This window comes from Balaenoptera physalus (genome assembly GCF_965194825.1).
Source record: "Balaenoptera physalus genome assembly, chromosome: 2".
NCBI lineage: Eukaryota > Metazoa > Chordata > Mammalia > Artiodactyla > Balaenopteridae > Balaenoptera > Balaenoptera physalus.
This window is the reverse complement of record NC_138883.1, coordinates 11,600,022-11,615,150: the sequence shown is the minus strand read 5'-3', so window position 1 is coordinate 11,615,150 and position 15,129 is coordinate 11,600,022. Positions and strand designations below refer to the sequence as shown.

At 54.1% G+C, this 15,129-nt stretch overlaps 1 protein-coding gene and 1 long non-coding RNA gene across 3 annotated transcripts in view; both read right to left on the bottom strand.

Annotated features, from left to right (window-relative positions):
* Positions 1-15,129, bottom strand: part of ITPK1 (inositol-tetrakisphosphate 1-kinase) — a gene marked incomplete at its 5' end in the record, with an annotated part of 212,149 nt that overhangs the window by 134,971 nt on the left and 62,049 nt on the right. The gene's annotated exons all lie outside the window — the stretch shown is intronic.
* LOC309655812 lies at positions 7,176-14,365 on the bottom strand. The gene is made up of 2 exons (XR_014261016.1): positions 12,828-14,365; positions 7,176-12,322 (listed from the first exon to the last, which is right to left on the bottom strand). It is a non-coding gene; the product is annotated as an uncharacterized lncRNA (long non-coding RNA).

Sequence of the window (15,129 nt, the reverse complement as noted above, 5' to 3'; positions counted from 1 at the left end):
GTTTTCTTAAACCAGATTCCTCCTGATGGCTTGCTTTCCATCCAAGGCATTCTTTGACTCATTCATTTATTTCATGCCTATTTCTTGAGCACCTACTATATGCCCAGCATGGTGGACACACACAGTCCTCAAGTAGCTTACAGCATAGAAGGGAGCGTGAACAAGCAAACAACTGAAGTTAAGTACAACAAGCTGTGACATGTTCTGAAAGGAACACTCGAGGAACTGACAGAGAAGGGGGGACTGTGCTGAGATCAAAAGGCTGAGGAGCAGCCAGACGTGTGGTGGGGGGAAGAGCCTGCAAAGCAGCAGGAACAGCATGTGCAAAGGTCCTGAGGTAGAAGGAGCTTAGGGCAGCTGAAGAATTCAGAAAAGATCATGGAGGCTGATCCATGGTGAGGATCGAGAGGGGCAGGAGGTACGTCTGGGGCCCTGAGGGGCTGTTTTTGTACCATTTGCATCCCTGAGCAAAAAATTTTCTTTTTGCTTAAGCTCATCTGAATTGGGTTTTCTGTCACTTGCATCCACAGAATCCTACAACATCCTACAACAATGCATCATATTCTATCACCTTCTCCACCAACCTGGGCCTCAATCCTGAAAGCAAACACTCCCACCCATCCAGTCGCCCAAGCCAGAGCCTGCACCACCCTCCACTTCTCTCCCGCTGCCCCATCAGTCACCAAAGAAAGGTTTCATCTGGGCCTCTAGACAGCCAAGGGCTGGTGGTCCCTCTCCCATGGAGGTGGCCTACTGCATGCTGGGAGGAGGGGCAGGAAGAGAAAAGCAGATGGTCTCTTGGCTGAGGGAAAAAGAGAACCCCCAATAACACTGGCTGGCTGATTGCATATAATTATGAAAGAAAAACGTTATTTAAAATTAGCTTCCCAAATGAGAATATAATTTCAAGCGTCCCTCGCAGTGTGATTACAATGTCAGCCCAAGGAATGTTTTACCACCAGCACAGATCATTCAGGCCCCTGCAGGCAAAAAATAACGAAGCCAACAGGGGCACCACTGCTCCCCGAGAAGCACTCCCAGCTGCCCAGGGGAAGCACCAGCCCAGGAAACCCAGCCCAGAACCAGCCCGGCTCCCCTCCACATCTGGCTCAGGGCCTTCCCCAAGAAGGCAAGAGGCATGTCTTTCTTCTTTTTTTCTCTATCTTTAGGGTCTTTGATGTTCAGACTCAAATCCCAAGAGCAGCCAGTTAATAATAACAAGGACAGCTTCAGTCTCTGTATGCCTCCTACACCCAGGTGCTCTACTCTGTGCCTCAGTTTTCCCATCTGTAAACTGGGCATGACAATGGAGTGTAATTCACAGCGTGCTGAAGACTGAATGACGCCCGGGCAGCCAGTCAACAAGCCTCCCTCTCCCACTGAAGCCTCAGAACAGCACTGCCGGCTCTACAGACGCGGAACCTGACCCTCAGAAAGGCTACACGAGCTCTCCGGCTAGTGGCTGAGGAGCAGGGGTGCAAACCCAGTTCGGCCTGAGTCCGAACTCCACACTCTTGTCACCTGAGTGCTTGCTGGGCTCGGGGGGTGCTGGAGAAGGGGCCACTCCAAGCTCCTCAGTGTGCCCCTCCTGGCAGAGCTGCCAGGCCAGCGTGCACTCTGACCTCAGCCCGCAGCCCGGCTCTCCCCAACCTTGGCACACAACCCTCTTCGGGACTCTGGGTTTTAAAACGCCACAGGCTCTGGCTGGGCGGCTGACTTCCACTATTCCCCTCTCTCCCCAGGGGATGTCTTTTAGCTCTGGACCCTCTGCCTCCTAGGGTCCCCCCATTTTATACACAAGAACCAAGGCCCAGAACTGAGAGGGACTTGAGGTCACAGGGAGGTCACACCCAGGATGAGCCTGGAACTCAGGAGGTGGGGGGCACCACACTGGCATCCCCAGTCTGCACCAGCACCCAAGGAAGGGAAAGGCTGTAAGAGCCCCATTTCAAAGATGAGAAAATCGAGGTTTGGAGAAGTATAAAGGGATAGGTTCAGGGTCTCCAACAAGGGAACAGGAGAGCCATGACCCCCAGGCCAGAGAACCAGCCACACGGAGTGCCCACAAGCACACTGCCACGCGGGCCTCGACGGATATGTGAGGACAGTGAGCCACCAGAGCGGCCACCAGAGCAGGCCACACCCACACCTGGTGGCTGGGTGGCAACAAAGCCAGCCTAGAGGTGGTTCTCACTGGAAGCGATTTTGCCTCAGGGGACATGTGGCAATGCGTGGAGACATTTTTGGTTGTCACAATGGGGGAAGGGGTGGCACCCAGTGGCTGGAGGCCAGGGACGCTGCTACATCCCACAATCCACAGGACAGCCCCTAACAAGCAGAAGGATCCAGCCCGAAATGTCAATCGTACCAAGGCTGAGGAACCCTGAGCTACAGAAATCTGTGAACAAGGATTTGGATCTTCCTGGACATGGAGTTGGTTCAAAACAACAAGACTTTCAAATAAATAAATATGCATATGTGTGTGTGTGTATGTGTGTGTGTATTTATGTAAATATGGATATAGGTACGCACACGTGTTTGCTTGCATTTGCTACAATATCCTGGAAGCATAAAAAACTAGGAACAATTCCAAGGGGGAAGCTAGGGGTGAAGGGGCACAGCTAGGATGAGACCCTTTGCAATCTAAGTCCTTTCTTGCCTTTTGATTTGAATCGTGTGACTATATTGTCTATTTCAATACATTTATGTTCTCTGAAAATAAAAAAATAACACTTCCCTGTATGTAGAGTCTCTTTCAACTACTCAGCCTCTGGTTTGAAAGCCTCTGGAGCAGGACGACCTGAGGTCAGCCTTCCCAAACATCTTCCTGACAACGCCGTGATTAGATCCTGGATTTGGATGCCCACAGAGGCACGAGGACAAACCCCAGAGAGTTCCACACACCCCCTGATCTGCCCCTCCGAGCCTGTCCCCACAGGGCAGGGCTCCCCACCCCCAGCTGTCTCCTCTTCACACTCGCCACCACCTGTGCCCCCAAAATGACGCTCATAAAAGCAGGACTCTCTTTACTTCTTTTTTTTTTTAATTAATTAATTTATTTATTTATTTATGGCTGCATTGGGTCTTCGTTGCTGCGTGCGGGCTTCCTCTAGTTGCGGTGAGCAGGGGCTACTCTTCGTTGCAGTGCGCAGGCTTCTCAATGCGGTGGCTTCTCTTGTTGCGGAGCATGGGCTCTAGGCACACGGGCTTCAGTAGTTGTGGCACGCAGGCTCAGTAGTTGTGGCATGCGGGCTTCAGTAGTTGTGGCATGCGGGCTCAGTAGTTGTGGCTCACGGGCTCTGGAGCGCAGGCTCAGTAGCTGTGGCGCACGGGCTTAGTTGCTCCGCGGCATGTGGGATCTTCCCAGACCAGGGCTCGAACCTGTGTCCCCTGCATTGGCAGGCGGATTCTTAACCACTGCGCCACCAGGGAAGTCCCAGGACTCTCTTCACTTCTACGACCCACAGCCGTGCACCTATGGACTCAATGCCCACTTCCTGACCGGGTAGGCAGATGAACAAGCACCCAAGTCTGGGGGGCAGGCCCGACCTCATTCACAGAGGACAGGCCCCCCCGGTTCTGGAGCCCCAAGAGCAGAGCTGCGCACTGCTCTCAGCGCTTCGCAGAAAGTCCGCTAGGCCTTCAACTACCCCAGCAAGGAACCTGAGTGCAATGAACACCCCAAATCCAACACAACTCCCTCCCCCGCTGCCCCTACGTGGTCGGGCCTTGGCCTCATTCTCCCTTCCCTCCCCCGGCCCCACACCCAGGGGTCAGCAGGTGTCCACCCAGTGCTTCTCAGACGTGAGTCTGTAACGTGCACAGGCACCTCCCGAGGATCCCGCCACAACGCAGATTCTGCTCAGCAGGCCTGGGGCAGGCGGGCTCCTGCCTTTCTCTCGAGCTCCAGGGGTGCGGCGGCCGCCTGCCACACCCTGAGCATGAGGTCCTCACGCGTCCCCAGCCGCCAGCCCAGTTCACCTCCATCTGCCACCGCACCCTCTGGACCCCCGTCACATCTCTCCTGGACAACCATGGGTGCCTCCCCCTCCCCACCCCCCAGAGCCCACCTCTGATCTGTCCTCCACGGGAGCTGGCCAGTGGCCCAGCTCACATGCCTGCTGGGGCTCCCACAGCCTCCGGGACAGGCCCAGACTCCCGCAGGGATGGCTCACGGGGTCCTGTGCCACCTGACCTTGACTCAAGCCTGCCCCAAATGCCAAGGCCCAGACGGACTGGACTGCACTGGGCTCCTGGGACGCTCCCTCCAGTGTCCATGGCCTCGCTCCACCCCTCCCAGGAGGGAGGCTCTGGGGGTCACCCAGCTCTAACCCGGAGGGGGCCAGTAGAGGTCACTTAGCCTCGGCAAGAGCCTCCAGCCTCCGTTTCCTCCTTGGTTCAGGTCTGAGGGCCTGTGGGGTCTCCTCCTCCCTCCCTCCCGGAGGCTGGGGTGGGGGGAGGGGAGAGGGGGAGGGGGGCAGGGGGCGGGGCTGCCAGGCAGGGGAGGGAGGCAGACAGAGGAAGGTAGCTGCTCTGTGCTGCTTCGCAATGAGAAAGAAAGGAAACAAGCAGCAGAGTTGTATCTGTCGGTCTGCTCTGGAAACTCATCTGTGCCCACAGCTCAGAGGAGGCTAAGAGGGACGTCCCCCCACCCCTGCACACCACCCCTCGCCTAAATCAACAAGAGGCTGTCAGACGGGCTCGGCCTCCAGGACCCAGTTTAAAAGCCACCATTTCATCATCAAGTGCTTGCCGTGTGCTAAGTGCCATCCGTGGACCTCTCGTCCACCCACCGGCGCTGCAAGGGGTGGGGACTGTCACCATCCCCAAGAGAAGCTTAGAGACTTGCAAGGACCTCCCAGCAGGGCAGCCAGAATCTGAGCCGGGGGCGGGGCAGGGGCGGGGCGGGGGGGGGGGGGGACCCTCCAGGCTCCAGGCTCCTCACCACACCTGTTCACCTGCACAGCCGTACCTGCCGCTCACAGAGTGGGGAAGAGCATCAGAGGTGCTCCCTCCCCTGGACCCCACCTCACTGCTCTCTAGATGCTCATCAGCCCAGGCTTCCAGTGGCTCTCGGCAGCCCCCATCTGCCCCTGACCCGACACGTCCAGAGTCGCTGTTTGAGGACCCCTGACCTCACAGATCACAGCTTCCCACATGCCGGCTCGCTACGTGGACTTCCTTAAATCCACACTCCTCTGTCCAGTGATCTCCTGCCGGCCGACCCTCAAAGACCCAGCGGAAGCCTTCCTGGATGCTCTAGACGGAGAAAGCTGCCCCAGCCCCCGACTACTACGGCTGTTCGGAACATGAGCTAACTAGCCTAACCCTTCAGCGCTTCCATCTCCGCACCCAGCTGCGCTCCTGGGTGCTCCCAGCTTAGTACCGGCTCTAACCCACACCCACAGCACCAGCCGATAACACCACCTCCACAACTTCAATACCGTCTGCCTCCCGTTTACCCAGGAACCTGGGATGGGGTACTTCTAACATTTATAAATAAATAAATGCGGCAGGCGGTGGACGACAGGGCTTTACATTCGTTATTTCAACTGACACATCAACCGTGAATGTTAAAAAGTGCTTTGCTTATCCTACAGATGTAGGAACTGAGGCTCAAGAGAAAGAAGCTCAACAACTTGCCCCAAACGACAGAGCTAGAAAGTGGCAGAAGCAAGGTTGAAACCCAGGTCCCTCCTTCCAAAGCCGGTTGTGGGCACTTTGTTATTCAGTTGGAGGGAGGGGAGCCCAGGCTGCCCCAAGTGTACAGAAGTGTCCCTGTGACCGCCCAGCCAGGAGGACGGCCTGCTCCAGGACACAGTCACACACACAGGTCCTCACCCACCTGAGGGCTGAGCACGGCCCCAGGGCCGCAAGGAGCCAATGCTTTTCAGCTGACATTTAACATCCTCAAGGATAATAGACACAGACAGCCTCAACACCTTGCCCTGGAGCTCTGAACACTGCCCAAAGCTTTTAAAGGGGTCATCGATGTTCAAGGACTATCTTGTGGGGTGATTTGATGGGAGTCTTTGCCGTCCCCTCTCACGTAAATAAAACTCAAGCTGCACGCCGCGGCCTGGGAAGCCCTGAAGAATCTGGCTCCACCTCCCTCTCTATTGCTCCCTCCCTCACACCTCACAAGCCTGGCTCCAGCCAAGCACTCCTCCCTGCTGCTCCACAAACACACCAAGCTCCTTGGCCCTAAGGCACCCCAGGGCCTTTGCACTTGCTCCTCGCCCTGCCTGAGATGCTCCAGACTCTCCACAGCTTACTTCTTTCTGACCAGTCAGGTCACAGAAGGAGTACCTCCTTTAGAAAGGCCTTCTCTGACCACCCTGGGGACAGTCCCCAGACGGCTTCACATCACTGCTATCACTTCATTTCCTGTTCCCTCCTGAAATCACCCCTTTAACTCACTGGTTGACATGTCTGTCACCCACACACACCTCCCCCCATGGACCAGAGCTCCAAAGGATGGGGCCTTTTCCATCCTGGCCATCCGCACCCTTTGCAATGACTTTGCCGCTGCGACCAAGCCAACAGAGTGGCATTAGTATCATTGCCCCAATTTCACAGACGAGAAAACCGAGGTTCACACAGTTAAGCTCTCTGCTGAAGGTCACAAAGCTAATAAGTCACGGAGTGGATACTGGACCAAGCTGTGTCTCCCAAAATGTCTTCTCTAAGATGCTAACATGTCGAACACAAAACGCTAAGTCAAAGACAATAAGGTTTCTTTCTGGCAAGGTGTCTTAGGATTTCTAATATGCTATTGTGTGTTTTAAATGTCCAGGTATGCACTGCTCCCCAAACTTATGTGACCATGGAATTGCTCGTTGGCGGATTATCTTGTAGAAATCTTACAAGATAATTGTTCTAAAGAATGCTTACACATCGTCCTTCCTGAAAATCTAGGCCAAGTGTGTCAAACAAGCAGCTTTCACCTGGGATCCATAGAACCTTTGCTTCAGAGAGACTGTGGCATTCTCTGTGTTTTGGTATATGTGTATTATTACATGTCATTTCTTCAGAATAGGATCTATAGCTTTCATCAGAATCTCAAAGATCTCCACAACCTCTAAGAAAGGTTAAGAAGCAACTGTTCTACAGAAACAGGTGATTTATGTGACAGCCTCAATATTTCCCTGAGTAAATTCCATTTATGCACTAAAAAAAAAAAAAAAAAAAACAAAAGAAAGAGGTGAAGTTCATTTTTCTCACCCCCTGAATCCGGGTGGGCCTTGAACCTTGTTTGGCCAACAGACTGTGGTGGAGAGACCAGGCCTCCAGAGGCCTTGGAAACGCCCACTGTCTTGGACCCCTGCCCCCTGGATAAGAGCACACACCCAGGCAGCCTGCTGGGCGATGAGACACCCATGGCCGGGTCACCCCCATCACCCTGGCTGAGCAGAGGCCAAGCCGCAGAAGTAGAGATCCTGACTGACCGGCCGCTGACCGCAGATACACAAGGGAGCCCAGCCCGAACCGCCGCGCCGCAGAGCAGTGAGCTTACAAGTGGTTACTGTTTAAAGGCACTACGCTGGGGATGGTTTGTTATTCAACAATAACTGATAAAGCTCTTACTTACACGTAATGGAATCAGAAAGGGAAGGAAGGCAATTATATTCACAATGATATCCAATGCAGCATTATTCACACGAGCAAGAAAACTGGAAATAATCTAAATATTCAATCATAAGATTATAGCTCAATATATCACAGTGTAGACACCCAACAGAGCTATCGCGTAGCAATGAAGAGGGACCATCCTCTATTGTACTTTATTTTCAGGTCGGATAACATCATTGGGAATATGTTTTAAGTCCTTAGCTTTTTTTGCCAGCAGGCGGGGGACAAGGGGAGGGAATGATGACACTTTTATTATCTCTTAAGATATTTGGTTTATGAAAAGGAAAATTAAACTATAAATACATGATCATATTGATTATGTAAGTCCTTAGCTTTTAAGGATCATACTAAATTATTTACATATGAACTAGGGCTGAGATTTTCTTCAAAATAATATGAGGGAAATAAATAAAACAAGATGAGCCATAAGTTAATAATGGTTAATACTTGGTATGGGGGGAGGGAGTTCATTTTATTATTCTTTCTTTTATACATGTTGGAAATGTTCATAATCAAAGTTCATAGAAATTTTTAAAAGTTCACTCTAAAGACTGTAGCAGGACTTCCCTGGTGGCGCAGTGGTTAAGAATCCACCTGCCAATGCAGGGGACACGGGTTTGAGCCCTGGTCTGGGAAGATCCCACATGCCGCGGAGCAACTAAGTCCGTGAGCCACAGGTACTGAGCCTGCGCTCTACAGCCCGCGAGCCACAACTACTGAGCCCGTGTGCCACAACTACTGAAGCCCACGTGCCTAGAGCCCGTGCTCCACAACAAGAGAAGCCACCGGAATGAGAAGCCCGCGCACCGCAACGAAGAGTAGCCCCTGCTCGCTGCAACTAGAGAAAGCCCGCGCACAGCAACGGAGACTCAATGCAGCCAAAAATAAATAAATAAATAAATAAGTGAGTGAGTTTATTTATTTATTTAATTTTTAAAAAGACTGTAGCAACATGGAATTAGTTTACACTACAAGGCTGTGTGCAGAAAGCAAAAATCAAAAAGCTACCCATACGATGTTTCCAACTCTGCAACTTTAGATACAAAAAAGGAACTAGACGTGGTGGGGTGAGGAGTAGAGGAATGATTTGTCTCTTCAAATTTTGCTTTCATGATGTTACACTGTCTTTACAGAGGACCAAAAATGCGAAGAAAAAAGATGACGTTCTTTCATTTCCTTCAGCTGGGGCTCAGCATGAGTGAGGGGCTGGCTGGTGGGGGACCCCACCCAGAAGCACGTGGGGCTGGGAAGGAGGAAGGCTCTGACGGAAGCAGCTGAGGAAGTCCAGACTTGGCGGAGCTAGAGAGGACCCCCTCCCCCGCCCGCAACCGGCCCCAGCAAGAGTGCTGGGTTAGGAGGCTATCAACCAAGATTGGTCCTTCCCAGTTGAAGGGGCCACACCAGCTACCCCTTCCTTTGACCAGTTTTGAGATCACAGATGATATTCAGCTCTCTAAATATTTATCTCTAGGCAGAAAAAAAAATTATTTGGGGAAGAGCGTAAATTATAATCAGCTCCCCCATCATGTGTCAGAGACCACCTCCACCAATTCAGCCATCACCTCCTCTGATCCCCGGAACTTCCCAACTGGGTGCTAATGTCCCCATTTTACAGAGGAGGAAAAGGAGGCCCATCACCTGCCCCAGGTCAGTCATGCCCTGGGCACTGGGGCTGGGTTCAGGAGCCAGTGGAGGGCCTGGGCCAGCACACCTGTTGGCTTCCTTCCAGGCAGCACCTCCAGTAAGCGCCACATGCATGTGGGGCAGGAGGTAGACACCCACACGCACTGAGGACCCCCAGCCTTAGATGGATGGCAACCCCTGTACAACCCCTGCCAGGTGAGATGCTACTGACTGAATGTTTGCGTCCCCCCAAAATTCATGTTAAAGCCCTAACCCCCAATGCGATGGTATTGGGATGGGGGGGCTTTTGGGAGGTACTTAAAGTTAGATGAGGTCATGCAGGCAGAGACCCCACAGTGGGGTTACTGCCCTTACAAGATGAAAAGACCAGAGCTCTCTCCCCACCACGTGAGGACACAGAGAGAAGGTGGCCATCTATGAACCAGGAAGTGGACCCTCATTGGGAACCAAACTGGCAGGCACCTTGATCTCGGACTTCCCAGACTCCAGAACTGTGAGAAATAAACGCCTGTGGCTTACGGTGCCCAGCCTATGACATTTGTTACGGCAGCCCAGGCAGACTAAGGGAGAAGGTAAACCATGAGCCCCGGGGCAAGCCTAGAACCCCCAAGAGAAACTGACAAGGGGTCTTTTTCAAGCCTGAGGTTGTACTAGAACAGAAGAGTAAAGCTATGTTCATATATTATTTCCTAGACAACGACAGTTCAACATCTGTACAAGTATAGAACCACCCATAAGCTATATTAAAGGGAAAAAAAAGTTAGTTGTACGAGAGCATGGATAATGGCCACCACTGTTTCAGAAACAAAAAAGGGGGCGTGTGTGTGTGGGTACACAAGGGCTTACACAGACACAACACGTGTCTGAGAGAACAGGCGAGAACGTGGTAACACGGCGGCCTCCAGGGCCTGGGGTGAAGTGTAAGGGAGGCCGACTTTTCACTGCACGCTCTCAGGTGTGGTTTAAATTTTGATCACATACATTATTCTTTTTTAACAGAAGTTTTTTAGTGCTATTCACAAGTCAGATGTAAACCTGCCCACAAGAAACTATGGAATTTCGTGCAGACAAGTCACTGACCTTCTCCAGCTTGGTTTCTGTTTTCAAGTGCTGTTTTTAATCAGCTGATAAACTGAAATGACCCCTCCTCGCAGCCTCACGTAACAGACCTGATGAGCTGACAACTTGGGCCCAAACAGCAGTCTGTCCAGCTAAGCCAGAAGTATTCGCTCCCCAGGACCTCTGAGTTGGGGACCCTCAAATAGGGACTCTGATGAAGGCCACACAGCTCGACAGTGAGAATGAATGAGACGTGAGCTTCGTGACCCGGCTGCTTGATCACACAGCCCCAGGAAGTTACTGGGGGGGCTGACAGATGTCAGGCCAGGCCTGCAGTCCACGGTGGCCACAGCAAAGAGAAGGGCCCGGGACAGCCTTCCCTTCCACTGTTTTCCCACCACCACTACCTCTATCTACCTGCCACCAAAGGCCACGCCACTAAGAAGAACCGCTGGCCTATGAGAATTCGGGAACACCCAAGTCGAGGCACCCGGCAGGCAGGGCAAGGGCACTGAGCAGGGCAGCCACCGGCTTCTCAAGGGGTCCTTGCTCTCCCACTGGTTCCAGAAAGGAACCATGAGGGACCAAAACCCCTCACCAGGCCCCACCACGCTGAGCCTTCTCCCGGCCTCCAGCCCTGCCCCTTCGCCAGGGGCCCTCAGGACTGGGGCCCTGAGGAGTGCAGGGCCCGGGTGTGAGGCCACCGGCCGTCAGCAGTCACTTCCTCCCCTTCCAGGTGGAACCACTCCCCGCAGTCCTGCTCGGATGTGGGAGAGCTGGCAGCAGAGCCCGCGTCCCGCACTAATGCCCCCCTCTGCAGGAGGACCGAGCCCCCAGGCCAAAAGCTCACAGCTGCGAAATCCCGCAGGCTCCCGGGGGAAAGGCACCTAAACATTCCCCAGCGTGCATGGGACAGGGCCAGACGGCAACAGGGCGGCGGCGTGTTTACGTAACACAAGACTGTTTCACCCCAAACACTCGGTGTCAAAACCCCACAGTTCCACACGGCAGGGCCGGGAAGACATCGGCTTTCACCCTGGACTCCAGGCAGCCTCTGCCCAAGGCCCCAGACCCCATCCCTCAAGGCAGGGTTACATAAGCCCTTCCTCCAGGATGCCGCTGCGTGACCACTGGGCCCAGGGCCCTCAGAATCTGCCTGCGTCCGACCCGCCGTGGGAATGAACCAGCTCGGGTTTGTCTGAGGGGAAAGAGGAAGCCAGGGGCCCAGCCTCAGGCTCTCACTTGTGGAGGTGGCCGTCCCTCCCCCCTGGGAACAGCGCCCTGGCCCCGGAGCCCAGAACCACGGAGTATCCCCACCTCCCCCGGCTGCCCAGCGGCCAATCCCACTGTCTTCAGGGAAGTCCCCAGCTTCCCGCGTGGGGTCCACCCGGCCCACACGCAGATCACGTGGTAGGGAACGGGGCACTCCCCGGCCCCAGCACCTGGCTGTGGCCCAGGCTCACCTACGTCCCAGGTGCAGGGAGGCCCCGAAGCCACCAGCCCGGGTCTGCATCCCAGTCCTGCCACCGACGAGCTGTGACCCTGGACTAGTTATTTAACCTCTCTGTGTCTTCACTCCTGTTAGGAAACAGGGGTACTAAAAGCCCACACCCTTGATGGGGTGTAACGCAGATCAAAGGAGGAACACAAGGGTGTAACACAAGGAACTCGGCACTCAGAATAAAGGTCAGTTGTGAGGACTCACCTTGTATCACATGGGCCTGAGAATGAAGCCACACGAGGGAGGCCAGGGACACAGAGAGACCGGGTCCCGAGGACACCATGAGAGTCCCTGAATCCACCTATACCTGAAGCCAGACCTCTGCATGGAGTTAACACTTACAGGAGCCCCTTTATTACTGAACCCAGTTGGCACTGAGGCTTCTACCGAAACGAAGACACTGCTGCCACTTGCAGAAATCAGTCAGACAATCGCCCTTCTGCTCAGATCTTTAACTTCATCCCAGCAACTCTCCACGTCTGTTGGCTGATTGACAGAGAGAAGCCTGGAGGACACGGCTGCCCCACTGTGTCCTCCAGCAGTGAAGACAGGTTTGCAGGCACCTGGCCGGTCCTCAGGTCTCACTCCCAGGGGAGTCCCCATTCCCCCCACCCCAGAACTGTCCATGTCCCAAACGGCTACCCGCCCACTCCCCCGCCCTGCCCAGGGCAGCATTCCAAATCCAAAGAGCTTGCCCTTTCGGCATTCCTGGCAAAGTTGGAGGAAAGACAGGAAAGACCACCAGCCTGGGGGTCCTACCCCCAACTGCCTGGGCCCATGAACCAAAAGAACTCACCCTGGACGAGGCGGGGTCTGCCAACAGTGGCTCAGAACGGAACAGAATAGACCCCGGCCTCACATCCGACCTGCGGTTCCCCGGAAGCCAAAGGAGGAGCATCTGTGGGCTCCAGGGCTCAGGCCCAGCACATCGGGTTGATTCCCTGTGTGCATGAACCATCAAGGCCGGACACTCTGAGCTGCAAATCCTCACCTGCAAGGACCCCTTCTGGTTCCAAGATTTGGGGAAATTCCTCCTCTCAGACGGCGGACCTCCGCATCTCACCAGCAGGGGAGGTTTACTCTCCATCACCCATCGACAGAGGGCGTGACTACAGGTTGGGGGAGTGAAGGGCAGCCCTCCCCTGCTTCTGTCAGAGATGGCCTCTGGCCTGAACAAGAAAGGAGCAAGTTTGTGTGCTGAGCCCCTCCTGTGCGCACGCACGAGGCTGACTCTTATCAAGGAGGAAATTAAGGCCCAGAGAGGGGTCCAAAACACACCCGGGTCACCCATCCAGTAAGAGGCTGAGTCAGCCTTCATATCCCACCACTGACCAAGATACACACTGTCCCCGGGACATCACAAGGAATCCAGCACAGCCCTACCTAAGAGGCTTCCGAAACTCAGCTTGCCCATCTTCTTCCCAGATATGAGGGCTGCTCAAACATAAGCTCCAGGGTCAACAGCTCCATCAGCCTTTAATGGCTGACTCTGAATAACAGAGTTACCATTTGCCCATCAAGAGCCAGGCTCTGCGCTAAAAAAGACTCAAGCTGCCTCAGCTCACCCAATCTGCAGAACTATTCTGCTGCAGGTTGGTAGAAAATTCCCAATTCAGGTATAGAAACGAAAGCCTCAGAGAGGTTAGGTGGCTTGGCCCAAAGTCACACAGCCAGAACCCAGCACCCCTGACTCCAAGTTCCTGCTCCTGATCTTGAAGCTCTTTCACAAGCATCCCCCCCCACTTCTGTAGCCGAGGAATGGCTCCAATGAGAATGTTCCCAAGAGCCTTCCAGGTTTTTGGGGTCTTTCCAAGGTGCTTCCAAAACCCTCTACCTTCAGTAGAAAAAGCACCAAGGTTCCCCAAGGTGACCCCAAAGAGGGACACGCATGGCAATTTAAACAGAAGAGTAGGCCATGGGGCCTCATCCACATAGGCTCAGAGGATTTCAAGGAAGGAGCGTGTGAGGCGGGAGTGGCAGGATCCTGGGAATCTGAACGATGCTGTCTGGACAGAGCACGTTGCAAACTGGGCGGCCCGAACTCGGCATCCACAGGACGGATGGCAATGCTGCTGAAAGGTGACTCAGCTGATACCCAGCCTGAGTGGACACCAACGGAGCCAGCACCTAAACTTCCTGACTCCAGGCAAGCCATACATCCAATTGAAATTGAAAATGAAAAAGAGAAAAGTTAAAAACTAAAGGGCACCAAGGACGGGTCATTAGAAAAGAGCTCAGACAAAAGGAAAGCCATCCTCTCATCCTCTGCCTTCGTTTACAAAGAAAAAAACTGTTAATGGTCAAGGGTTGGAGCTTTAGATTCACAGAAAGTGCTGTTCAGATCGCGCCCCAGGAGTGACCAGCTATGAAACCCGGGGAAGGTCCCTCACCCTCTCTGAGCCTGTTTCCGCGTGTGGACTGAGGGCCTTAAAGCACAGGGTCAGGCCCGTGGCTGGAGCTCCAGAATCGGGAGCTACTGTTATTCCCAGGGCTCAGCTGTTCTCGTAACACTGGAAATGATGCCACGACATCCACGGCCTCAAGCCACGGACCCCACGGCCCCCTCCGTGCCAGGGCAGCCACAGCAGCTCCCCCAAGGGAATAAGCACATTCCTCACCAGCAGGGGCACGGAGGCCCAGGGGCTCAGGCAGCGAGGCTCTGAGCAACCGAACCTCCTTAGGCACAGGCCACAACGTGCTGCGCCCGGGTCAAAGTGCAGGCGGGGGGCTTGGGGGCTGATTCCGCAAGAAGCAGAACTCCTTCCCGACAGGACCCTGGAGCCCCTGCCCAGACCTGCCCACAGGGAGGCGGGAACAGATCTCTGACAGAATGGCCAGAATTCCTTTGCTCTTCAAGGATCCCACAATGAATGTTAGGACTTTTAGAATAAAATCTTAAAGAATATAAGCTTTAGTGTCAGCAAGGCCAGGTTCAAATCCAAGCTGCCCCACCTACTAGCTCTGCAACTTGGGGCTACCTCTGCATCTTCCTTCTGGGCTTCCGTACCATAGGCTGGGGAACAAAGAGGAAACCCCATCCAGAGAGAAACCAAGAGTCCCACAGCACTGAACATTCCTCAGAAAGACGCCCAGGAACCCGGGAGGGCAGGAGACAGCACAACAGCCCCTGGGGACTCACAAATACCCCTCCCCCACATGCCCCCTTCTCTCCTCTCCAAGGGTCCCCCCCATCCCCCGTAGAGAACAGAAAGCCACACACAACCTGCACCCCCCTGCTACCACCCTCCCCTCCATGGGACCCAGCCCAATGCACGGCAAGGAAGAGCCTTCCG